Raw genomic sequence first — 26,369 nt, forward strand, 5'->3', positions numbered from 1 at the left:
GAGAGGATAATGGAGATTTTGAATCTCTGCGCACACTTTTGGACACTGGACACTTGTGGATTGTGTGAGGCCCACTGATATCTGAGCGCTATGTGACAGGCTCGATGGCACAGCTGTGACAAAAGTGACTAGAGGATAAGGGAGATTGGATTGCTTTTAAAAAAGCAGTTTGCGGAGCAGTGGGTAAACAGCAATGCCAGCGTGTCAGGAAGCCTTAAAAGGCAGCCCAGCAACCAACACCACTGATACACCACAATATAGCCTCCCCTTGCACTGCACACACAGTGACTTGTGTGTTGTGCAGGCCAAATCGCTAGCAGCAGAAGCAGTTTTTTTGTCTTCTTCCCTGCCTAACGCTCTCCCTACAGAATCAGCAGCAACCTCTCCCTATACTAAGATCGGCAGAAGTAAGATGGCGGTCGGCGTGCACGCCCTTTTATACCCCCTGTGACGCCCACCAAAGCAAGCCAATCACTTGCATGCCCTTCTGAAAGATGGTGGTGACCCGTGCCTAGGTCATCACGTTGCCCACAGTGTCCGTGGATCCTGATTGGCTGAAAAAGAGCGCAAAACAAACTTTTGAAACGCGACTTTGGCGCGTAAGTCGCCGACCTCGTGGCCGACCTCATCCTAGGGTCGGGTTTCGTTTCATGAAACCCGACTTTGCCAAAAGTCGGCGACTTTTGAATTTTTTCGACCCGTTTCGCTCAACTCTACATATATATATATATATATATATATATATATATATGCATTCTATGTGTCTATATCTATTCTTTGGTTTTTGTTATAAAACCTGTCATAGGGCTCCATTATATGTCCATTTTGCAAGCCGGCGAGAAAATCTCGGCATACCGATGCTATACGGATTACATACAGATGCAGACATGCGCAAAATACGCGACCACACCTTGATTACGGATGACATACGGAGCACTGTTTAGGGGCCATTCATCCGTATTACGCATGTAAAATACTGACCGTATTTTGCGTTGGTTAGTGTGACCCCAGCCTAAGGGTATGTTTCTACGGGCCATATTACATCCGGATTTGCTGCGGATTGAGTGCTGCGTACAGCTGCAGCGTTTAATCTGCAGCGTCTAGATGTTACAGCATAGTGGAGAGGATTTTATGAAATCCCGTCTATACTTTGCGTCCTAATACGCGGGTGACATACCCACGAATCCGGACATGCGGCACGTCGTTTTAGAATGCAGCATATCTGTTTACCTTGCGGAGATGCTCAGTCTCCGCCAGGTTAATAACCTGGTCTATGTATGCGATGCGGTGATACCGCATGTGTTCAATCAACACATCTGGAATTACCGTGCGTACAGAAAGTGGCAGGGCTTTGGGCAGAACGGGCTTTCCGCTCTGTCCAAAGCGCAAGGACTGTGCTACTTGGAAACTCACTCTTACGGAACAGCCAGGAGAGGACAGTATGCCAAAGAGGGGGGGTGTGATGAGGGAACACAGTATGAAAAGGGGGCCCAGTATGAAAATGAGGGGGGCAGTGTGGGGGCATGTACCATAAGAGGACAGTGTGAGGATCATATTTTGTGCATGGAATATAGTGAGGGGCAATTATCTATTCAGGGGCTCAGCATAGGGTAGATATTTTTATTCAGGAGCATTATAATAACACTGGTATTTTTTTGGGCATCGTGTGGGAATGTGCTGCACAAGACCAGAACGACATTAATCTGAGCCAACATCATATATATAGTACCTCTATGTAAAAAAAATGTTGGTTGTGATACTAAGTCTCATATTGTTATTTATTTTAGGAGCATTAAAAGACTTGTCTAAGTTTGTGATGTGTCTGAGGTGTCCCAAAGAAGCTGAGTGAAACGCGCGTCGGGGCAGAGGGATGTCCGGGGATATCCACCAGCCACTACATTGGTATGTGCCATATACTTTAGTGCCATGTTTCATCTGTATATAGCATCCTATACACTGTACAGTTAACATCTATTCACATAGTGTAAAGTTACATACTAGCCTATCTTGTTATTATTGTTATATGCTCATTGGGGCAGTCTATACTTATTAAGCAGGTTATGGGTATATGTTCCTTTCCTGTGTAGTAGTATATTGCTTTATTACTTGACAATGGCTTGTGAGTTATTGTGTATTTCATACCAGTGGGTTGTTTTTGTGGGATATCCCATGGCATTGTAGTCCCTCCTTGTTTGTCTTGCATCTTCTTTGGTATTAGTTCCTATTATATTTCTAATAAAGGATAATATTTTATATGTACCATCTTTTGGTACCATTTTTTTCATGTTTTGGTCACCATAAAAGCGATATTGTATGCATTATGGTATATTAATATGGCGTCCCTGAGGGTTCAGTCGCCACAGAGGTACTGCACCTCCTCCTGACCACCCAGGTAAGGTGGAGACTCCTGACCACACTCCAACACCTGCACCCCCACACCACAAAGTAGTGTAGCAAAGCACCTTCGGCGGCTCCCTGCTTGGAGTATAGCAAAGCACCCATTGGTGGCTCCCTGCTTGGAACATGAAACGTGCTGGGAGGTGGGTGGAGTTAGATTACAAGGAGCAGGAAGAGTTTAAGTCAGTTAGTCAGTAGTTGGTTGGAGAGAGAAGAAGATCCCTAGAGAGAGGGATAGATGGATGGAAGTGCTGCAGCAGATCCCAGTGATCTGGGTCTGCTGGCACGAGAAAGGGAGAGAGAGCAACATAGACTGAAAGCTTGACTCTCCATAGAAAGAAAGGATTAGTACGGAACGTGAGGAGTAAAAGAGAACAGAGGACGTGGGTGAGAAGAGACCCTTCCTACAAGTTCTAAGCGCAAGGCCGGGGCCCGGTCCCCGAGGTTGTACGGATACTAATGGTCCTGCCGTATACACCGGAGGAATAGAAGTAGTGACCACTAGAGTTGAGCGACTTTTGGTTTTTTAGGGTCGCGTTTCGTTTCGTGAAACCCGACTTTTCCAAAAGTCGGGTCGAGCAAGATCGTCCGATTATAGGGAAAAGTCGGGGTCGTCCCGAAACACGAAACCCAATGTAAGTCAATGGGGAATAAAAGTGAGAGGAGGACAGGAAACACACCTACAGTGCCCATTTGAATGCCAAAAGCATCAATTCTTCTTACTTAAGCTTGTCAACCTTAATTAACTTCATAATACAAGTTACTCACTGAAAAATGGGGGTTATTTGGCTAAAGTTGTGGGGGGGTAGGGCTGGCTCCAGGTTTTCATGTGCCCTGGGCGAAAGAGCGCCCCTTTAACACATACCACAACTCATCATGCTCCGATACGGCAGAGAAATAGCGGTATAGTACAATGAAAAATACTTCACTTTTTACATCTCATGACGAGGCCCATCTATTTCTCCATACAGAATCATTGGTCCCATATAATGTTTGAAACAGTATATGATGAGCTCCACATAATGCTACAGTATATGTTGGTCCCCATGGATGAAGCTCCACTGTCTTATGGGCCCAAATAATGCTCCAAACATAATGGGCCCCATTTCTACTGCTCTAGTGTATAATGGGCCCTGTAAATGCTGCTCCAGTGTCTGATGTCCACCTTTTGAATGTTCCAGTGTATGGTGGGCACCATCTATCATTCTCCAGAGTATAGTGCTCCCCAAAAATTGCTGTCCCAACATTGAAAACAATCAAATAAGTCTCCTCGCTAGGGAATCCCTATACTTGTCTGGACTCCTCGTCGTCCCCATCTTCCATCTCTTTGCACAGTATTTCAACTTTGCAAGTGCTGTGATCCTGAGCAAGCAGGGGGGGGCCCACTCGTTGGCGACGGCACTGGCACAGGGCCCCTGATAGTACGGTGGTGTGTCTGATGGCGGGTGGGCCGAACCTGCACTTTCATCTGCAGCTTCCTCTTTGTCACCGTGTAAGATGGAACTGTATATGGGAAGGGTAACCTGAGTTTCATCAGGGTCAGATTCAGGCCGAGTAGCGTGCGAGGGGAATGTAGTGGTCTGGGTCAATGTACCAGCAGATTCATCGAGCAGTGGCTGGGCATCAGTGCACTTGTGTCGCCCCCAGGAGTACGGTCGCCACAGTGGCATTACCTTCTTCCTAGGGAGTGTGATGTCATGCTTGGGAGCAACGAACGATCTCTCTAGCAGGTTAACTGATTGGGCGGCGTTATTCCCACGAGTCATGACCCTCCAAACAGCGTTCATGAAGGTAAAGTGTTTGTTTTACGTGGGCAGTATGGTTGCAAAGCTGAACCTTAAAGGAATGTCCAGAAGGGCACCACCAGGAGTGGAGCCTACGGTTAAATTCGACTCCACCTGGGAAACCTCAACCATGCCAGCTACAGAACAGATGCACACATTGCAAGCTTAATTCCGTTAACGAACGAGACTCCGTCATTCCCCGCGGTCCGAGTCCGGCTTACTAGAGGGACACGTGAGGCTCTGGCACATGAGATTGGCCAATAACTGGTGTGTCATGCCATTACATGTCCGTGGCTGCATGTGCGCTACACTGAAAAGGCCAGCGTTTGTCGCTTACAGGTGCAGATAACCCGCTGAACAACGTTAGTGATGGGGATCACTGATTACAATTATTACCCGCGAACAATGATTTCCCAGTAAGTGCAGGTCAACCGCAGTTCCGGAATTAGGCCTAACCATCATTCCTGAAAAAATGAAAAACTTACGTGTGCAAACCACAGGTGCTGTAGCTTGCTTAACAGCTCGCCAGCCGTTCTCACGCCCAGTATGGATTGCACGTGATTGCACAAAGGTTAGAAAGGGTACCGTATCCCCGGATAACATGTATGGATAGCGTACACATTCAAAATATATGTCTATACATCAGGAGGCAGGCTCAGACGGTGTTAGGCCCAGTATGGATTGCACGTGATTGCACAAAGGTTAGAAAGGGTACCGTATCCCTGGATAACATGTATGGATAGCGTACACATTCAAAATATATGTCTATACATCAGGAGGCAGGCTCAGACGGTGTTAGGCCCAGTATGGATTGCACGTGATTGCACAAAGGTTAGAAAGGGTACTGTATCCCCGGTTAACATGTATGGATAGCGTACACATTCAAAATATATTTCTATACATCAGGAGGCAGGCTCAGACGGTGTTAGGCCCAGTATGGATTGCACGTGATTGCACAAAGGTTAGAAAGGGTACCGTATCCCCGGATAACATGTATGGATAGCGTACACATTCAAAATATGTCTATACATCAGGAGGCAGGCTCAGACGGTGTTAGGCCCAGTATGGATTGCACGTGATTGCACAAAGGTTAGAAAGGGTACCGTATCCCTGGATAACATGTATGGATAGTGTACACATTCAAAATATATGTCTGTACATCAGGAGGCAGGCTCAGACGGTGTTAGGCCCAGTATGGATTGCACGTGATTGCACAAAGGTTAGAAAGGGTACCGTATCCCCGGATAACATGTATGGATAGCATACACATTCAAAATATATGTCTGTACATCAGGAGGCAGGCTCAGACGGTGTCAGGCACAGTATGGATTTGACGGCCCAGATTACATAGCGGAGGAGCAGGGAGAGGTAAAGATTGCAAATGCTGGGGCCCTGCCCAAGCAAGGGGGGCCCACTCGTGGGCGTCGGTACTGGCACTGGGCCCCTCATAGTACGGCGGTGTGTCTGACGGCGGGTGTGCACCACCACCGTCAGAGACACTTGATTGCACTATGAGGGACCCTGTGCCAGTGCCCGCACCCAAGAGTCGGCCTACCCACCTGTCCAGGGCAACGGCACTCGCACGGTGTCGTGCGCTAGGTGGTGACCCCGGCCATGGGGGGGGAGGCAGCACAGTTAGGGAGTTTTAGAAAGTGGCATATGTTGATGTTGGACATTCAGCTGATGCAAAAGGCGAAATAGGTGAAGTCCCAGGAAGAGGTGGACCAAAGCAAGCCATTTTTCTGTCACCCTATGTGTCATCAGGGGAAGGTGGGACAAAATCCTTGGAAACCCATGCATGGTTCATTTTAATGAAGGTTAGATCATCCACATTTTAGGTTGACAGACGGGTCCTTTTTTCTGTCAGGATTGATCCAGCTGCACTGAAGACTCTTTCCGATAGCACACTTGCAGCTGGGCAAGCGAGCTCCTGTAAGGCATATTGGGCCAATTCAGGCCTGGTGTCCAGTTTAGCGGCCCAATAGTCAAAGGGGAATGACCTGTGTGGGAGAACATCGATATGGGAGGAAAAGTAGTTTGTAACCATAGTTGACAACTGCTGTCTCCTGTCACTTTCCATCGATGCAGTATTACCAGTTGTGTGAGCGGTATTTGAAAAATCAGTCCACAACATTGTCATGAAACCCCTGTCTCCAACGCCACTTCTGCTGTGTGCACCACGAACACCTCTGCCAAGCTGCCCCCGGCCCGTACGGCTCGTGTGAGAACCATCACCGCTGCTGTGTGCTGGGAATGCCTCAAGCAACCGATTTACCAGAGTTGCTTGTTTATTAGCCAATATTAGGTCAAGGTTCTCCTGTGGCATGATGTTTTGTAATTTGCCTTTATAGCGTGGATCCAGGATGCTGGCCAACCAGTAGTCGTCATCTTTCATCATTTTGGCAATGCGTGGGTCCCTTTTTAGGATCTGCAAGGCATAATCTGACATGTGGGCCAATGTTCCCGGTGTCAATGATGCACTGCGAGTGCTGGGTGGAGGAGCACTTTCTGGCAAATCCACATCCCTCCAGTCACGCACAAACCCTGTACCAGACCTTGCCATGCCAACATTTTCACTTGCCCCACGAGATGCATCCTCCTCCCCTAAGTAATCATCCCCATCATCCTCCTCCTCTTCTTCCTCCACCTCGTCCAGGAGAGGTCCCTGAGCAGACAATGGCTGAATGTCATCAAGGATTCCCTCCTCCTCTTCCTCCTCATCAACATTGGCTGCAGACGCCTGCTCCTTAAGGTGCGTCAAAGTTTGCATGAGCAGACGCATAAGTGGGATGCTCATGCTTAGGATGGCGTCGTCTGCGCTTACCAGCCGTGTGCATTCCTCAAAACACTGAAGGACTTTACAGAGGTCTTTCAGCTTCGACCACTGCACACCTGTCAACTCCATGTCTGCTCTCAAAGTGCCTGGCCGTGTATCCTCCCACAAATGCATTATGGCCTGCCTCTGCTCGCACAGCCGCTCCACCATGTGCAGGGTGGAGTTCCACCTTGTTGCAATGTCGATAATGAGGCGGTGGTTGGGAAGGTGGAGCAATCGCTGCAGCTTCTGCATACGAACGGAGTGTACAGGCGACCGGCGGATGTGCGCGCACAGTCTTCGCACCTTCTGGAGCAGGGCTGTTAACTCCGGATAATTTTTGAGGAAGCACTGCACCACCAGGTTCAAGGTGTGAGCCAAGCAAGGTATATGGCTGAGTTTTGAAAGGGCTATGGCTGCCACAAAATTACGGCCGTTATCACTAACTACCTTGCCTGCCTCAAGATGTACACTGCCCAGCCATGACTCGGCCAGCACCTCGGCGGTGTGTCTGTTGCCCAAACACATCATCTGCAACACAGCCTGCTGACGCTTTCCACTAGCTGCTCGATAGGGGGACACATCGTGTGCAACAGTGGCAGCTGCAGATGGAGTGCTCGTACGACCGCTCTGTGGACGAGCTTTCGCTTCTGGAGGAGGAGGAGGAGGAGGGTCGAACGCCTACAGCCAACTGTTTCCTATACCGTGGGCTAGGCAGCACTGTCCCACCACCGCTGTCCCCTGTGGACCCTGCATCCACCACATTAACCCAGTGCGCAGTGATGGACACGTAACGGCCCTGGCCATGCCGACTGGACCATGCATCAGTTGTGAGGTGCACCTTTCCGCTCACTGACTGCTTGAGTGCATGGACAATGCGGTCTTTCACATGATGGTGGAGGGCTGGGATGGCTTTGCGAGAGAAGAAGTGGCGACTGGGTAGGTCATAGCGTGGTACTGCATAGGCCATGAGTTCGCGGAAAGCTGTGCTTTCCACCAACCGAAAGGGCATCATCTCAAACGAGATTAGTTTGGCAATGTGGGCGTTCAAACCCAGTGTACGCGGATGAGAGACTGAGTACTTTCTTGACCTACTCATAGTGTCTGAGAGGGTGAGCTGGACTTGAGAGCTGCATATGGTGGAAGTAGCGGTGGACAGGGCGGACTGAGAGAGGGTTGATGATGGTGATGGAGTTGGTGTTCTTTCTGATGGCCTAGAATCAGTCTTTCGTTGATATAACAGTGGGATTCCCTGACTGCTGTGGCCTTGCAACGACACCTCAACATTTGCTGCTGTGTTAACCGGTGGGCTTACAGTGGGGGAAACAATGTAGCGTTGCTGACTACCTTCGTTGTGATCAGTTGCACATGTGGCACTTGAGGTTTGGTGTTGTGTCCACGCTTGCAAGTGCATGCTGGTTAAATGTCTAAGCATGCAACTGGTATTCAAATTTTTCAGATTTTTCCCTCGGCTAAAGGTCTTTGCGCACTTCTTACAGATAACCTTGGCCTGATCATGAGGATTTTGTTCAAAAAAGTGCCACACTGCACTCTTCCTACTTTGGCAGACATTTTGCGGCCTAGCACGCTGTGATCTTTTGACCCTCTGGACAAGCTGTCCAGCAACTCTTTTGATGTTTGGAACGTGTCTTTGGAGTGCTCCGGGCCTGCCAGATAACAGCTGTTGCGATGTCGATGTCTGCTGTGGATGCTCCTCATCTGAGCTATTGGACGCAGCACCCTCTTCCCCCAATGGATGCCAATCTGGGTCAACAACTGGGTCATCCATCACCTCCTCTTCTATGTCATGTGCACCTTCCTCTGTGTCACCGTGTATGGTGGTATAGTGTGCGTGAAGGGGCACCTGAGTCTCATCAGGGTCAGAATCTGGCTCTGTACACTGCGAGGACAATGTAGTGCTCTGAGTGAATGTACCAGCAGAATCATCCATCAGCGGCTGTGCATCAGTGCACTCCATGTCAGATTCATCTTGGCCTGGGTAATTCACCATTTGACTTGATAATCCAGGCATGGTATGTGAAAACAGCTCCATGGAGTAATCAGTAGTATGGCCTGCGTCATCCTTCAATCTTGGTTGGGGTGAAGGACACAAGGAAAGGTGTGGTTCATGAACATGAGCCTCCAATGACGACTCAGTGCTTTTACTTTTTACAACTGAAGAAGAGGAGGCGATAGAGCTGGAGGCTGAGTCAGCAATGTAAGACAAAACTTTTTCCTGATGCTCTGGCTTTAAAAGTGGTTTGCCAACTCCTAGAAAACTAAGTGTTCGAGGCCTTATGTAGCCAGACGATGACGCAGGCTCAACACCTCCTGCATTCGGTCCTATTTTGCTCTTGCCACTACCATCAGATCCACCACCAACACCATCATTACCAGCTGCCAACCCCCGCCCAATTCCACGGCCTCTTCCACCAGCTTTCCTCATTTTTGGTAGAAATGTAGACAAAATCCAACAAACTACTGTATATAGTAATGTAAAACAAGGTACAAGGTGTCTATAGGACAGGGGAGATTTTGAATTTCTGCAGACACTTGTGGACACTGGTCACTTTTGGATTGTGTGAGGCCCACTGATATCTGAGCGCTATGTGACAGGCTCGATGGCACAGCTGTGACAAAAGTGACGAGAGGATAAGGGAGATTTTGAATTTCTGCAGACACTTGTGGACACTGGACACTTTTGGATTGTGTGAGGCCCACTGATATCTGAGCGCTATGTGACAGGCTCGATGGCACAGCTGTGACAAAAGTGACTAGAGGATAAGGGAGATTTTGAATTTCTGCACACACTTGTGGACACTGGACACTTTTGGATTGTGTGAGGCCCACTGATATCTGAGCGCTATGTGACAGGCTCGATGGCACAGCTGTGACCAAAGTGACTAGAGGATAAAGGAGATTTTGAATTTCTGCACACACTTGTGGACACTGGACACTTTTGGATTGTGTGAGGCCCAATGAATATCTGAGCGCTATGTGACAGGCTCGATGGCACAGCTGTGACAAAAGTGACGAGAGGATAAGGGAGATTTTGAATTTCTGCAGACACTTGTGGACACTGGACACTTTTGGATTGTGTGAGGCCCACTGATATCTGAGCGCTATGTGACAGGCTCGATGGCACAGCTGTGACCAAAGTGACTAGAGGATAAGGGAGATTTTGAATTTCTGCAGACACTTGTGGACACTGGACACTTTTGGATTGTGTGAGGCCCACTGATATCTGAGCGCTATGTCACAGGCTCGATGGCACAGCTGTGACAAAAGTGACGAGAGGATAAGGGAGATTTTGAATTTCTGCACACACTTGTGGACACTGGACACTTTTGGATTGTGTGAGGCCCACTGATATCTGAGCGCTATGTCACAGGCTCGATGGCACAGCTGTGACAAAAGTGACTAGAGGATAAGGGAGATTGGATTGCTTTTAAAAAAGCAGTTTGCAGAGCAGTGGGTAAACAGCAATGCAGGAATGTCAGGAAGCCTTAGTAGGCAGCCCAACAACCAACACCACTGATACACCACTATATAGCCTCCCATTGCACTGCACACACAGTGACTGGTGTGTTGTACAGGCCAAATCGCTAGCAGCAGAAGCAGTTTTTTTTTCTTCTCAGCAGGACAAAAAAAAAAATTGGGATTGCTTTTAAAAAAGCAGTTTGCGGAGCAGTGGGTAAACAGCAATGCAGGAATGTCAGGAAGCCTTAGAAGGCAGCCCAACAACCAACACCACTGATACACCACTATATAGCCTCCCCTTGCACTGCACACACAGTGACTGGTGTGTTGTACAGGCCAAATCGCTAGCAGCAGAAGCAGTTTTTTTTTCTTCTCAGCAGGACAAAAAAAAAAAAATTGGGATTGCTTTTAAAAAAGCAGTTTGCGGAGCAGTGGGTAAACAGCAATGCAGGAATGTCAGGAAGCCTTAGAAGGCAGCCCAACAGCCAACACCACTGATACACCACTATATAGCCTCCCCTTGCACTGCACACACAGTGACTGGTGTGTTGTGCAGGCCAAATCGCTAGCAGCAGAAGCAGTTTTTTTGTCTTCTTCCCTGCCTAACGCTCTCCCTACAGAATCAGCAGCAACCTCTCCCTATACTGATATCGGCAGAAGTAAGATGGCGGTCGGCGTGCACGCCCTTTTATACCCCCTGTGACGCCCACCAAAGCAAGCCAATCACTTGCATGCCCTTCTGAAAGATGGTGGTGACCCGTGCCTATGTCATCACGTTGCCCACAGTGTCCGCGGATCCTGATTGGCTGAAAAAGAGCGCAAAACAAACTTTTGAAACGCGACTTTGGCGCGTAAGTCGCCGACCTCGTGGCCGACCTCATCCTAGGGTCGGGTTTCGTTTCATGAAACCCGACTTTGCCAAAAGTCGGCGACTTTTGAAATTTTTCGACCCGTTTCGCTCAACTCTAGTGACCACTTTATTCCCACACAAGACTTGGGGGCACAACAGCAAATGGATAGTGAGCCGGGACTTAGTAGCAAGGAGTCCCTGAAGCAGGCTACAGCTGTCTGCCATACAAGTAGAGTTCATAGGAATATCAGACAGGAGGGACTCCAGTGTAACTCAGTACTAGGAGTTCTTCATCTAAAGGCGCTATAAGAGGAGACGTTCAGAAAGGCATAAGTTGGCGGAGTGTTGGAAAGGAGTATTCCATCTAGCCTGGGGGTTGACTGAGTCCCAGACCCGGAGGACACGGCACAGAAGCGGGCACCTGTTTGTACAACAGACTGTGAGTAAATCTTTGGAACTACATGCCCTGGTGTCCACTTATTCCAGCGTCAACCTGTCTGGCACTGCTACATCCCCTGCGCCTGACACTACACCACCTAAGTGTCACCATATCTACTCTGCCCTGGGACAACAGCCCTGCCTGTGGAGGGCTATACCATCACTGCTGCACCACACCATCTGTCCCAGAGGATCTGTCTGCAGTGTCGGCCTAACATCTACATTGCTGAATACCACAGGTGGCGTCACGACTTATACATTCACACTGAACATTTACAATGGGCGCCCAGGGCCACGGGCAGGGTCACAGCTGCCGTGACAACTTCCATTGAGATCCACTGGGCCCCGTACCGAGTACCCCACAGCCCTGGGTGTGAGGGCGTCCCATCAGCCCTTGTGGAAAAGGGATAAATTGAATAATTTTGGGCTATATTTGTGATTACATGCTTTAATAAACCTAGCCATCCACTTATCCGTAGCTAGGTTATAGTTAGGTTATAGTTGTATAGAACCGTGAACCGTGTCAAGTTCACATTGCGTTGCGGGCAATGCGCTGTCGGCATCCGTTACATGGCGGCACTAACGCTATGTAACGGAAGTATTAACACCACCATTGCCCGCAATAATTGTAGCACATCCTAACACATGCCAAAATCGGCATGCGCTAGCGATGATGCGTTACTTCATGTCGCACCCTCGAACGCGGTCTGCAGCGTCCTAGAGTGCGTCGGGTGTAGCACACAGCGAACATAGACATAGACCTGTATGGGCTAACGCGTGGTAGCGCATGGTAACGAAAAGCTACCATGCGTTAGCGCATACATTAGCGCTAGGTCACAAATGATGTAAAAAATGGCATCTGCATTAGCACATCCGTTTAACGGATCCATTAAATCGATGCCCCTAACGCAATGTTAACCTAGCCTTAGGCAGATACCTGCACCTTAAGGGTGCTGGTGGCTAGGCCCATCTCCATACCCCTCTGAAGTAACTTTAATATAGCTCTGATTGGCATCTTACTTCCCACAGACTGTCCTGAAAAACCTAAAAACTTAGCCTATATCCTGCCGCATATCCTAGTTGTTACAGGCTTCCTACTCTGCGTCAGGGTAGCGACTAAGGCCGGGGAGAACCCTTTCTGTGCTTGCAGCACCCTCTCATAATCCAGGCCATCAAATGTAGACCTGACTTCTGAGGATGTGATATTGGGCCCTGCCTGAGGAGACCTGCAACATCTGGGAGAATCCAAGGATCTGACAAGAACATCCTCCTCATCCATGAGAACCATGGTCTCTTGGGCCAGAATGGAGCAATGAGGATGACATCTGCTCCTTCCTCTCAAATCTTCTTCAGAACATCAGCAGTGGAAATGTGTAAGCCAGTTGGAAACCCCAAGGAATCTGTAGTGCGTCCACTGCGTACGGCTTTTCTTTTAGAGAGCAGAAGATCTTTATTTTCCTGTCCATTCTGTTGGCAAACAAATCTATTTCTGACTGCCCTCAAAGATCGACAATCTGACGAAAAATTGACTGATCCAGTTCCCATTCCCCCTTTTTAGGGTTGTCTTGCTGAGGAAATCTGCTTCCTTGTTTTCCTTTCCCTTTATGTGTAAATCCTATAGCTGTAGATGATGTTCCTCCATAACCTGGAGAATTGCTCGAGATAGCCGCATTAGGGGTCGGGATCTTGTGCCCCCCTGGTGGTTCAGATAGGCAACTGAAGTTCGGTTGTTTGACATTATGCGAACATGGTTTCCTTCTGAATGGAGAAGAAACTCTATTACTGTCTTCTTTATTGATAGCAGCTCCTTATAGTTTGAGGAATGACCAGCTTCTGCCTCTGACCAGATCCCCTGGACTATGCGGTCCTTGAGATGCGCGCCCCATCCTTCTGCGCTTGCATCTGACATGATCACGTCTGATATCTGGTAGTACCATGGAATTCCCCGCAGATTCCTTGGATCCCACCACCAGGTCATGGGGTCTAACACTTCCTGGGAGAGCATAATCTTCCCCTCTAGGCACCCAGCAAGCTTCCTTTCTCCCTCTAGGACATTCTGCTGTAAGGCCCTTGAATGACACTGGGCCCACTGTACTGCTGCAATGCACGATGTCAGTGATCCTAGTAGGGACACAGCTTTCCTCAGGGACATGATTGGATTGGTCAATGCTGCTTACACCAGGGCTATAATTCTGTATTTCTTCTCTTCTGGCAGGAGACAGACCTGCCTCGCTGAGTCCAAAATATTCCCTAAAAAGGATTGAACCTTCAGGGGCTGAAGCCTCGACTTCTCATTATTCACCATCCAACCAAGTTTTGACATAGTGGTTTGGATGCTTGGATGTGCCCTAGTTGAGAACTGCAATCGTCTTCTGTTCTGCCGATCACTAACAAGTAATACAGCTATGGCACTATTAACATGTTCCTTTCCCGCAAATGTTCAGTCACCCCACAACTATTTTGGTGAAGACCCTCGGGGCCATGGACAGACCAAAGTGAAGAACACCGTACTTGAAATGTCCGAGTTATCTGTCTATATACACCACTACCGTGAGGTACTGTTGGTTTTCCTGATGAATGGGGACATGGTAGTATGCGCTCTTCAAGTCTAAGGGCCCCGCCACACATAGCAACTCACCAGCGATCCCGACAACGGTATGAACTTGTCAGGATCGCTGGTGTGTCGCTACATGATCGCTGGTGAGCTGCCAAACAGGCAGCTTCACCAGCGATCAGCACCAGCGACAACGAGTGCGCGCGTCACTGTGTACCTTAGAAACCAGCGCGCTGGTGCAGGGAGCTGGTAACAAAGATAAACAGCGGGTTTCTAAGCGCTGTTTACCTTGGTTACCAGCTCCCTGCACCAGCGCGCTGGTCTCTAAGGTACACAGAGGGTTTCTAAGCGCCGCACTTTTTTTGTGGTCAGCCAGCCCCTGCTGGGGTTGTGCTGAATTTCCACTCCTATTTATCTGTATTAGCCTTTTGGTCCCTTATTAGATTGGCCTCTTTTTGCTTTGTCTCAGAATATTTCAGAGTGCTGATACAGTGGGAGAAGTCTAGTGACTTCAGGGTTAATTTTGCTATCAGAAGTGTTGGACATTATTTTGGTAGAGTTTTTGGCAGATTGCAGACAGTGTCTTTCCTTTCCTGTCCTTTCTAGTTAGTCGGGCCCCATTGTTTGCTCAGCCTATCTTCCTGCCTGTGTTTGTGTTTTCATCTTGTTTCACCGTCAATACATGTGGGGGGCTGTCTTTCCTTTGGGGTCTGCTCTGGGGCAGTTAGTTTTCCTCTTTTCCTGCTTTAGGCTTATGTAGCTCTCCGGTTGTGATGAGGCATCTAGGATCATCGTAGGCACGCTCCATGGCTACTGCTAGTTGTGTGGTAAGATCAGGGATCTGCAATCTGCATAGTTACCCACCCCTCAGGTTTTCTGAGACTTGGCTTGTGTTGTTTTTTCCTCCTCGGTGACCCATTCATAACACCCATCATTGCCTCCAAGCCTGGCATTACCCTCCCCTGGAGGAAGGCAAAGCCACTGTGGCGACCATACCCCTGGGGGCGCCACACTCCCCTCTAGTGAAAGTCAGCACTCCGGGGCTGAACAAAAACATGAAATATATAAACAGTTAAACAATAATTGTACAAGAGTTAATAAATTAAAAAGTTACAAAAACCAAAAACCAGAGCTTCAAAAAAGGTCCTATGATGATAAGTCCAAACATCAATGTCCATAGTCCATTCCTGGGCAAATGGTGAACTATACACAGGAAAGTTTTTGACCACACAAGTCCCGTGGTATAATGTCTATAAAATAAAACTAGCGATTCCAAAGGAAACTCTTACAGGTTACCTGTAGGCACCAAACTTGAAAAACCGTTACATATATACACATACAATTTCAACATTTACATTTATCTATATACGATATCTGATGGGTGGTATCCCTTGTGTAATGCGGGTAGACCTGCGTAATACTGGTGTAGTGGGTAATCTACTGGATACACTACTGGGGTTCTGCATGGCACAGGGATCCTAGATTGTCTGCGAGCTCTTAGACTCACCAGGGGCATAACAGGTTCACCACTGGCAGGGCAAGGGTTCTCTGGCTCCAACGCTGGTGTGGTATCTGCTCCCTGATTTTCCTGATCCTCAGGATTTCCTTGAGTCACGTCTTCCTGTGCTACCAATTGGGGAAATGTCAACACCGGCACCACTATAGCATCATTTACTTTAGTCCAATTCGCAGGGAATTCCCCAAGTACTGTGCTGACCTTCTCTTCTTCCTCTATGGGTTGGATGTTATCTGGTTCTTCCACTCTTTCCTTCAGCAGGTCAGGACATAGTTTCACGTGATCTCTTGATATTGCTGCTGAGGTTTCTCCTCGATCTTTGCGAATAAGGCATATCTTGGTATTATCAAAGTTTGAGGGCAGAATGGTATAAGGTTCAGCTTCCCATTGATCATCCAATTTGTGCAATCTTCTCTTCCTTTTTAAGACTTGTTCTCCCGGTGACAAAGGAACGGCAGGTGCATTTTCATTGTAAAGCTTCTCCTGCTTTTGTCTTGCCTGGGCTAGACTCTTTTCCACGCATTCTTGAACTCTTCTGTACTGTTGTTGTCTTACTGTATCCCAGTCAGCATCTGGTTATGTTACTTCGGGCGTAAGGACTCCCATGTCCAAATCAATAGGCAGTTTACCAGGTCTTGCTCTCATTAAGTAGGCTGGGGTACAGTTGGTGGAATTTACTGGAATATGATTGTAGAGGTCCACCAGATCTGGCAACTTCTCTGGCCACAGATTCCTCTCCTCCAAGGGCAAAGTCTTCAGTAGGTCAATCACTACCTGGTTCATCTTTTCACACATGCCATTGTTCTGTGGGTGGTACGGTGTTGTCCGGATGTTCTTACAACCATACAAGTTACAGAATTCTTGGAACACTTCTGCCTCGAAAGCTGGACCTTGATCTGTAAGCACTCTTTCAGGATATCTATGTGGTCTACAGAAGTGCTGTTGGAATGCTCTGGCTGCTGTCCTGGCTGTCTGATCTTTGACAGGCACAACTACCAGGAATCTTGAGTAGTGGTCCACAATGGTAAGAGCATTGATGTAGCCTGACCGGCTTAGAACCAGCTTCACATGGTCCAGGGCTACCAACTCAAGGGGCTGTTTGGTGATGATTGGCTGTAGAGTAGCTCTCTGGCTGTTTCGATCCTTTCTGCTCAGGTTACATTGTCCACACTCCCGGCACCACCTCTCAATGGCTTTCCTCATACCAGCCCAGTATAACCTCTCCTGGAGCAATGCTTCCAACTTCTTCCATCCAAAGTGTCCAGCTTCATCTGTAGGCCTCCAGGACCATTGATGCCTCTCTCTTTGGGACTATCACCTGCCAGACCAGCTCATGAGTGCGGGCATTGATACTCCTCCGACACAGCTTTCCTTCATAAATGAACAGCCGGCCTCTCTCCTTCCACAACTTCTGGGTTTCTTCAGGAGCATCCGACTCTGGGCGTGAGTCAGCTTGTGACAGTAGCTCGTTCACCAGGTGGACTGCAGGGTCACTATCTTGCGTTTCTGCCCAGTCATGATGGGGCAATGGATTCAGGGTGACCTCCTTCAAGCCAGACCGTCTGTTTCTCACTCCTTGAGCACGCTGGGCCGCAAGTGGCCGGTTACTCTATTTCTTCAAGAGCCTCAGGGTCTTCTCCTGCATCTGGTAGGTTAGAAATCCAAAAAACCGGTCACTAAATTTCGCCCTTCTTAAATGACATAAATACCCAAGAAAAAAGAAAAAGGCGCATACCAATGGAATAAATACAATAATTTTTATTGAGCTAATAGCATATACAAAGAGAAGAAACAAACAGGTGTGACCACCACCCTGTAGATATACACAAATATATATATATGGGCAGAAATGAAGAAAAACATGTTTTCAATAGGGATGTTAAATGTAACCCATAATTTAACAGTAGGCGATATAAGCGCAAGTTCGCAGACAGCGGTTGTAGACCTCAAAAATTGAGAGAAAAAAAATTTTTTCTTAGCCAAAAAATATTAATATAAAGCTACAAGTAATATGTGCAATGTTGCAACTGTAACCTCTCTCAAATTGAGATGAAGCAACCACCATATGGGTTACAAAAGTATAAAATAAAGTGCCATGTGCAAAGAAAATGCATGATACCTAATTATCTACATTCAAAATAGCAGCAAAAATTATAGCAGCAAGAGTTATAGTATGTTATATGATAGCCATCTAAAGTACATATATGTATTCAAAAAAACCCTGGAGGAATGGTTGCATATATATATATAAGGCAATCATTATCAAACAAAGTTGCACCCATCCATATAATTGCACAAATGCCCATGTGTAGGATGAAAACCCCCATGACCGCATGTTTGGCCGCTGGTATAAAAACCCATAATCAAAATCTGTAAATGGCAAACTGCCATGTGTATACCTGGGGTGGAGAAGTGCCCCGACGCGCGTTTCGCGTCAGCTTCCTCGGGGGGCAACGTGAAAGTGGACAGAGTGCGGCCATTAAATAGTTCCTCTGTCACTTGGAAAAAATTGCGGTGTGGCGGCGCTTCCGGTGCTCGTGCCCCATACCGGAAGTGACGAAATGCACGTCCCACGTCATGGAGGCCGGCCGGACAGCGACGCGTCAGCTGAGAGGCAGGACCCATGACGCTGGATGGGCGCACATCCATGACAACCAGACAGAAGCCAAACATCCGGAAGCGCTCCCCGCAAAAATCATCCAAGTGTCCATACAAATCAAATATACCTGCCCACATCTTAGCAGAAAGTTATCCTTCAAAGTTGTAGAAGATATTAATACCAATACTAGGTATTTGCCAGTCGGATAGAAAACATTTTACATTACAAAACATGTGGAGAGGATATATTGTTCTAAGGAAGACATGCATGAACATTATATCTAAATTAGTTAGATGAAATATATATAAAAAGACACCAATCCTATATCAGAAACAATCCATCCGTTCTTGATCACCAATATATATATGATTAGACAATACTAATAGTCAAGCATAAAACACAAGAACAGATGTGATGAAGGTTCTTCATAGTTTGCACCATAATGGGGATGTCTTCAAAGATATAAAACATACAATGTCACGAATCACCGTCACGAAATTCCGAAGAACACAGGAAAAAATGAAAATGAGGAAATCATGACCTAGAAAAACTAGAAAGATAAAGAAAAATAATTAGAAGAATAATTAAAACCAGAATAAAATTGATAAAAAACAAAAATTTAAATTTACAAAAATGGAGCAAAGCTCAAGACTTCATTAAGGCCTTACACAATCAACCCTCATAATCCACTTGGCTTCCAATTGGGAAAGGTTCTTTTTCCAGTCTCCCCCTCGACCATCCATGAGAACTCTATCTATCCCTCTTATTTTCAAGAGTTTGGCATTGCAGGAGTGTACTTTCCTGAAATGCCGAGGTATGGGTTTCAGGGTCAAAACGTCCGTGACATCACCCGCCTTGGTGATGTCCCGGACATGCTCCCGCACCCTGACACGTAACTGGCGCGATGTTAGTCCAATGTAAACAAGTCCACAAGGACAGGACGCATGATATAGAAATATAAAGAGGGCTTGATTCCAGCATCTCCACGCACCCCTTGCCTATATCTGCTCCCGAAGGTGCATAAGGATTTGGTCTCTCCCCCTGGTCGCCCGATAGTGTCGGGGAATGGGAGCCTCAATGAAATGACAGGTAAATTCTTAGACTTCTATCTGAGACCCAGTGTTGAAAGTTTGCCATCCTATTTAAAAGATACTGGGGATGTGCTTAGGAAGTTGGAACATGTGAATTTGGAAGAAGACATGTGGTTGGTAACCATGGATATAGAAGCATTATACACTTCTATTAGACATCACGATGGGCTGCATGCAGTAAATTCATTTTTATGTATGACAACCATGGATCATGGGTTCATCTTATTTCTGTTGTGCCTTCTGGAATTTTCGCTGACCCATAATTTTTTCATCTTCAATGATGCCCTCTACCTACAGCTCCAGGGCACTGCTATGGGGGCGGCCTTTGCCCCCTCATATGCAAATCTGTTCCTGGGGCTGTGGGAGAGGGACATCTTTTGTACCAACCCTACTCCTTTGAGTACTAAAATGATTTTTTGGGTCAGATATATTGATGACGTTCTTGCTATCTGGCAAGGTAGTGAGGAGGATCTTGTGTCCTTTGTGCGGGAATTAAATCAAAACAATATCAATTTAAAACTGACTTATCACTACAGCCGCACAACAGTTGATTTTTTGGATGTGTGTATATCCAAAGATGGCAAGGGTCTATTGCATACTGAGATACATAGGAAGGATACAGCAGTAAATTCTTTATTACATGCTTCTTCAGCGCATCCGAAAGCTTTGAAGAACAGTATCCCAGTGGGACAATTTATGCGCACGAGGAGGGTGTGCTCGGATGAGGCATCCTTTGTAGAACAGGCACAAGATTTGGCAACACGATTTGAGGAACGTGGATACTCGGAGCGTGTGATTAGACACGGTTGGCGCAGGGCATCACGCATGTCACGAAATGATCTCTTGCATTCGGCGAGGAAAAGGACGAGCTCCACACAGGTAAGATTTATCTCTACCTTTAATGAACAACATTCACGGGTAAGGGAGTCCTTGGAGAAATTTTGGCCCTTATTGACCACTGATCTAACTTTGGCGAAGTATATGAGAGATTATCCATCTATCACATATAGACGGGCAAAGAATCTCAAGGATCTACTTGTGCATAGCTATTACAGGAAACCCATTCCTGATAGCCTTGGCACGAGAGGTCTGAGGTGGGGCTTTTTTCCTTGTAGGGATTGTGCGGCGTGTGCCAATCTGGAGCGTTGCTCATCCTTTCTATCAGGGGATGGGTCCAGGGAATTTCAGATTACCCAACACATCACCTGTGGCACTGAGGGTGTGATATATCATGCGTCCTGTCCTTGTGGACTTGTTTACATTGGACTAACATCGCGCCAGTTACGTGTCAGGGTGCGGGAGCATGTCCGGGACATCACCAAGGCGGGTGATGTCACGGACGTTTTGACCCTGAAACCCATACCTCGGCATTTCAGGAAAGTACACTCCTGCAATGCCAAACTCTTGAAAATAAGAGGGATAGATAGAGTTCTCATGGATGGTCGAGGGGGAGACTGGAAAAAGAACCTTTCCCAATTGGAAGCCAAGTGGATTATGAGGGTTGATTGTGTACGACCTAAAGGCCTTAATGAAGTCTTGAGCTTTGCTCCATTTTTGTAAATTTAAATTTTTGTTTTTTATCAATTTTATTCTGGTTTTAATTATTCTTCTAATTATTTTTCTTTATCTTTCTAGTTTTTCTAGGTCATGATTTCCTCATTTTCATTTTTTCCTGTGTTCTTCGGAATTTCGTGACGGTGATTCGTGACATTGTATGTTTTATATCTTTGAAGACATCCCCATTATGGTGCAAACTATGAAGAACCTTCATCACATCTGTTCTTGTGTTTTATGCTTGACTATTAGTATTGTCTAATCATAGATATATTGGTGATCAAGAACGGATGGATTGTTTCTGATATAGGATTGGTGTCTTTTTATATATATTTCATCTAACTAATTTAGATATAATGTTCATGCATGTCTTCCTTAGAACAATATATCCTCTCCACATGTTTTGTAATGTAAAATGTTTTCTATCCGACTGGCAAATACCTAGTATTGGTATTAATATCTTCTACAACTTTGAAGGATAACTTTCTGCTAAGATGTGGGCAGGTATATTTGATTTGTATGGACACTTGGATGATTTTTGCGGGGAGCGCTTCCGGATGTTTGGCTTCTGTCTGGTTGTCATGGATGCGCGCCCATCCAGCGTCATGGGTCCTGCCTCTCAGCTGACGCGTCGCTGTCCGGCCAGCCTCCATGACGTGGGACGCGCATTTCGTCACTTCCGGTATGGGGCACGAGCACCGGAAGCGCCGCCACACCGCAATTTTTTCCAAGTGACAGAGGAACTATTTAATGGCCGCACTCTGTCCACTTTCACGTTGCCCCCCGAGGAAGCTGACGCGAAACGCGCGTTGGGGCACTTCTCCACCCCAGGTATACACATGGCAGTTTGCCATTTACAGATTTTGATTATGGGTTTTTATACCAGCGGCCAAACATGCGGTCATGGGGGTTTTCATCCTACACATGGGCATTTGTGCAATTATATGGATGGGTGCAACTTTGTTTGATAATGATTGCCTTATATATATATGCAACCATTCCTCCAGGGTTTTTTTGAATACATATATGTACTTTAGATGGCTATCATATAACATACTATAACTCTTGCTGCTATAATTTTTGCTGCTATTTTGAATGTAGATAATTAGGTATCATGCATTTTCTTTGCACATGGCACTTTATTTTATACTTTTGTAACCCATATGGTGGTTGCTTCATCTCAATTTGAGAGAGGTTACAGTTGCAACATTGCACATATTACTTGTAGCTTTATATTAATATTTTTTGGCTAAGAAAAAAAAATTTTTCTCTCAATTTTTGAGGTCTACAACCGCTGTCTGCGAACTTGCGCTTATATCGCCTACTGTTAAATTATGGGTTACATTTAACATCCCTATTGAAAACATGTTTTTCTTCATTTCTGCCCATATATATATATTTGTGTATATCTACAGGGTGGTGGTCACACCTGTTTGTTTCTTCTCTTTGTATATGCTATTAGCTCAATAAAAATTATTGTATTTATTCCATTGGTATGCGCCTTTTTCTTTTTTCTTGGGTATTTATCTGGTAGGTTAGGCATTCTGGACAGTGCATCAGCATTGGCATTCTTGTGCCCTGCCCTGTACTTGACGGTAAACTCATAGTTAGATAGCCGGGCCATCCATCGCAGATCCAGTGCACCTAGTTTTGCAGTGTCCAAGTGCGTCAACGGGTTGTTGTCCGTGAAGATAGTGAACTTGGCGGAGGCTAGGTAATGTTTGAACCTTTCGGTGATGGCCCAGACTATGGCAAGGAACTCCAGCTTGAAAGAACTGTAGTTGTCAGGGTTCCTTTCAGTGGGGCACAGCTTCCTGCTGGCGTAGGAGATCACTCTTTATTTCCCATTCTGTACCTGCAACATTACTACTCCTAGTCCCACGTTGCTGGCATAAGTGTACAGCACAAAGGGTTTGTCATAATCTGGGTAGGCCAGAACTTCATCCCCAGTGAGAGCCAACTTCAATCTGGTGAAGGACCTTTCCAACTCTTCAGTCCATTCAAAGGTGGAATTTTTTGTTTGGTCTTCTTGGACTGCCCCACCCGAAGATTTTGCATAGGGGTGGCTATTTCAGTAAAGCCTTTGATGAATCTTCGGTAGTAGCCTACCAGTCCAAGGAATTGGCGTACTTCATGAAGATTGCTGGGCTTCGGCCAGTCCCGGATGACTGTGACCTTATCAGCATCTGGTGCCACACCTTCTGCACTGACCACATGACCGAGGTACTGCACCTTGGGCTTCAGGAGGTGGCACTAAGAGGGCTTCGCCTTCAGGCCAAAATTGGACAAAGCTTCAAACACTTCAGCCAGGTGTTCCAGATGATCTTCATAGGTTTTTGAGAAAACAATGACATCATCCAGGTACAGCAGGACCGTCTCAAAGTTCATGTGTCCCAGGCAGCACTCCATCTGCCGTTGAAATGTTCCTGGGGCTGTGCAGAGCCCGAATGGCATATAATTGAACTCGCAGAGACCCATTGGAGTGGTAAATGCTGTTTTCTCCTTGTCTGCCTCTGCCACAGGAACCTGCCAATACCCACTATTGAGATCTAAGTTGGAAAAGTAGTTAGCAGTTTTAAGTACAGCTAATGATTCCTCAATTCTAGGTAGTGGGTAGGCGTCTTTATGTGTAATGCTGTAAATTTTCCTGTAATCAACACACATTCTCATGGTACCATCCTTTTTGTTTACAAAAACTATGGGAGCTGCCCAGGGGCTACAACTGTCTCTGATAACCCCAGCTTCCTTCGTCTCCCTCAACATACTCTTAGCACATTGGTATTGTGTTGGGGGTATAGGTCGGTACCTCTCCTTTATAGGTGGATGGTCTCCAGTAGGGATATGATGTTGAACCCCTTTTGCCTGCCAAAAATCTAGTGGTTGTTTGCTGAATACCCACTCATACTCTTGTGTCACTCTGTAAACCCCATTTTTCTGGTAGAAGGGCGTAGAGTCAGTTCCCACCTGCAGTTGCTGGCACCACTCCTCCATCTACTTCACAGAGCCATTGTCCTCCACCTGATCGGATGAGACCAAAGGTTCTGCTGCCTGCAAAGAGTTGTTATTGACAGTGAGCAGCTTAGCAACTGTGGCGTACCGAGGTATCGTGGCCTCCTCCACACCACAATTCAAAAGGCGTACATCAACCACCCCTCTGGCTGTCAGGACAGTGTGCCGGCTATCGGAGTATACTGGTTCTACCAATGCCTGGTAATCTCTCCATCTAAGACCTATAGCTGCCCGACACCAAACCTACATTTCACATCTGGGGGGTATTGCAATGGGGAAGGGATCACTCACTCTGACACTGCCAATTTCTCTGCCAGAGAGTTCTACCTGTTGTCTTTGCATCAGGGCTCTGATCTCCTTCTGCAGGACTCTTGTTCACTGGAACCAGCAGTCTCAGACACCTGTTGCAACAAGACAATAACCTCGGACAGACAGTTTTCAACTACATTTGTGCGAAGAGTCATCATGGGATTACATTCACGTTGATCAATATCAACAACTATCAGACCCTGAGACTCTAGCTCTTCCTGACCCACTTTAACAGTAATTTCTTTACATCCTATCTGCGGCAAAGACTGACCATTACTGACAATTACTGTCAGTTCATCAGTTGGGCCACGGGTAAGCTCTGAATCAACCCAATACCTCTTGTAAAGAATGTACGGCATAGTGGTCACCTGGGAGCCAGTGTCCAGCAAAGCGTTCATGGGGATGCCGTCAATCACCACAGGAAGGATCGGGCTCCCTCCCACATACTTGGCTCGCCTGTTCCTTGGGCCTTGTGGTCCTACTCCTGGGGGTTGGCCCACTGCGCCAGGGGTTGCTCGTTTAAAGGACAAAATCTTGCAAGATGACCGGCCTTGTAGCAGCGACGACAGATGGGACGTCCGTCATGGTCATAGCGATCGTTGTTCCTCCCTCGAAGTGGCGGGGCTCTCCTCCTCCGGAGCCACGGGACATCCTCTGGACTGGAAGCAAGCTGGATCTTTTCCTTGGAGGACACCTATAGGGACTGCACGGTTTTGGTAAGTGCAGCCATCCCTTTGGTCAACTCCTGGACCTGAAGACGTAGCTCCTCAGTTGGATCTTTATCCAGAGTCTGTGCATCAGCCTCTACAGGGATGGAAGGGAAAGATGTTGCTTCCTGGTGGTAAGTGATTGGCTGGGCGCCTAGGGGGCGCTGGGCGGCTGTCAGTGGACTCCTGCAGTACCCAAATAGCCCTGTCCTTAAAATCAGCAAAGTCCAGATCAGGGTTTTGCAGGGTTATGATACGCAACTGTCCTCTGTGGGTACTGGATAGGAGTCCTTCAATGAACTGCTCCTTTAACAGCTTATCTTCCTCCTTCACACTGTCAGGATCAACTTGCTTAACTGCTCGCAGCGCCTCCTGCAGGTTGAGAGCATAGTACCTTATACTGTCCTGCACCTTCTGTTTACAGCCATAGAACCTCATCTTGATTTCAGCTGCAGTGCAGGTGTCAAAGGTGCTTCTCAGCTTGGCCAGGATCTTTGCAACATTCTCTTTATCAGTGTCCTTCCAGGCTTTCACTTCTCTCTGCGCTGCACCCGTTAGCTGTCCAATCAGGATATTCACTTTCTGGCTCTCAGACAGAGGGTATACTTTAAACAAACTGCACAGTCTCTCTTTAAATTCACTCAGGGTATGTGACTCACCCGAGTACTGCGGTAGCCAGGTCACTCCTGGTATGTAGGGCATAGACAGCGGCATGATGGGGACCGCTGCGGCGGGCACTCCTCCTTGTGGCGCTGCGGGGTTGGCGGCGGCGTCCATCGCTGCATCACCGTGTGGCACGGACATTCTCTTCCTCCCCCCTAGTTAATGTTAGCCAGGGCCGGGGTTGTGTGAGCTCACCGGCGACCGCTTTGCAGGCCCGATGCTCCGGGCTGTAGGCGTCAGCTCCTCCTCTTCTCGCGCTGTTCTCTCTCCCCGCGCGGCACTTCACTTCTCCGCAACCTGTGGCAGGCTCCGCCCACGAAGGCCTGCCCCTTCTTCTTCCCGCGCGCCAAACAGCGCGGCAATGGCGGCAATTGGCGCCAATATCACACACAATCTTTTACACAAACACAGTCTATGGCACACAGGACCCGGGGGGTACCAGGCTCCGTGATCCTGTTCGTGACGCCAAGTTGGGTCGCCCTCCCAGGGCTGTGGGGTACTCGGTACCGGGCCGGTATCAGTGGGATGTGTCACAGCAGTGGTGACCCTGACCGTGGCCCTGGGCCCCCAAGTAATAGGAAAATGTGAATGGTGGAATGTAGT

General features: G+C 47.3%; 1 long non-coding RNA gene across 2 annotated transcripts in view; it reads left to right on the plus strand.

Annotated features, from left to right (window-relative positions):
- LOC141094738 (uncharacterized) overlaps positions 1–26,369 on the plus strand; it is a 412,361-nt gene that overhangs the window by 285,334 nt on the left and 100,658 nt on the right. For both annotated transcript variants that reach the window (XR_012233165.1, XR_012233164.1), the window contains exon 2: positions 1,788–1,902. This is a non-coding gene — a long non-coding RNA (uncharacterized lncRNA). The remainder of the gene's footprint in view (positions 1–1,787; positions 1,903–26,369) is intronic.

This window comes from Dendrobates tinctorius, unplaced genomic scaffold, assembly GCF_039654945.1.
Source record: "Dendrobates tinctorius isolate UK_male_01 unplaced genomic scaffold, ASM3965494v1 ptg000065l, whole genome shotgun sequence".
NCBI classification, from domain to species: domain Eukaryota; kingdom Metazoa; phylum Chordata; class Amphibia; order Anura; family Dendrobatidae; genus Dendrobates; species Dendrobates tinctorius.